Here is a 1,180-nt window from a genome sequence, read left to right as displayed (position 1 = left end):
TTTTTTTTTTTTTTTGGAAAAAAAAAAAAAAGCCAGAGATTTGAAACTGTGTCAACAACAATAACAAAAAAAGGCATCTCTTGTACCTACAGGTCCCAAGCATTAAAACGATATGGTTTTAATGTTTATCACATCAGCCTCCTTACTTACTCATGCTTAATTGAAAAATCCACTTGTTTTTAGATAGGCCTATAGAAATATTTCCAACTAATATCAATAGAATATATTGATCATACAAAGGCTCATAAATCCTATCAGGTATTTGGGATTTTAATGGGGTTCCACATTCTCAATGACTGCTTAGAGGTAAGTAATTTAAAAAAAATTGTATAAGTAATATTCGAAGTACTCATATAGAGGGTTTTTAAAAAAAGTTCCCACTACCTGAACTAGAAATTTTTTAAAAGCAGTATGTTCTTTATAAACTGGGATAAATAGGATTATTCAAATGGTATTTCATAAATCAACTACAGTCAGGAAATGATAAATTAAGGCTACTAGTCATTGGACTCTCAAATTAGGCACACACAAACACGCTCTCGGGGTTCACTGCTATGTTGGCAGTTCTCACCTTAAAACTGTCTGGGTTTTCCTGGTTACTCTGGCATGTTGAATAATAACATAAACTGCTTTGGGGTGTAGTCCAAATAATAATCAACCATTATTATTTGTAATAATGGTGATTCCTCACACAAATAATGCATTTCAGGAAGCCTTATGATTAAATGGATAAAAAGGCTGAAAGAGGAACATTCACTGTCTCCCCTCCCCCTCGCATATTTGATTTATCCTCCTCTCCTAAAATTGTCGCCCCTGATAAAAATTTCCATGAAGTTCTAAAATACCCTAGATCATAAAAGAAAATCCAGACCTCACCAAGGTATCTATGGGTTGGGGAAGGGACTCTGGATAGGGCTGGCGTGGGGAGGGGGGCTCGGTAGCTGATCTTCCTGCAGAGAGAAGACCGGTTGGTGTCTTTTCCACACTTCCCCAGAGCCGGCTTCTGCCCACCAGCACCCCCACAACACACTGACCTCCCCTCTCTGATCCCAACACTGCCTGTCCCCCGTCCCCTGTGTGAGTGCAACCAGCTCTGGGTTGTGCCCTAAATACTCAAGTCACAAATCACTGGTTCAAATAGACCCGCTTCTTCAAAGGAGAGAATGAGAAGTGGTGAGGG

Source organism: Tupaia chinensis, unplaced genomic scaffold (genome assembly GCF_000334495.1).
Source record: "Tupaia chinensis unplaced genomic scaffold, TupChi_1.0 Scaffold000063_1, whole genome shotgun sequence".
NCBI classification, from domain to species: Eukaryota; Metazoa; Chordata; class Mammalia; order Scandentia; family Tupaiidae; genus Tupaia; species Tupaia belangeri.
Note: the sequence above shows the minus strand (reverse complement) of the source record.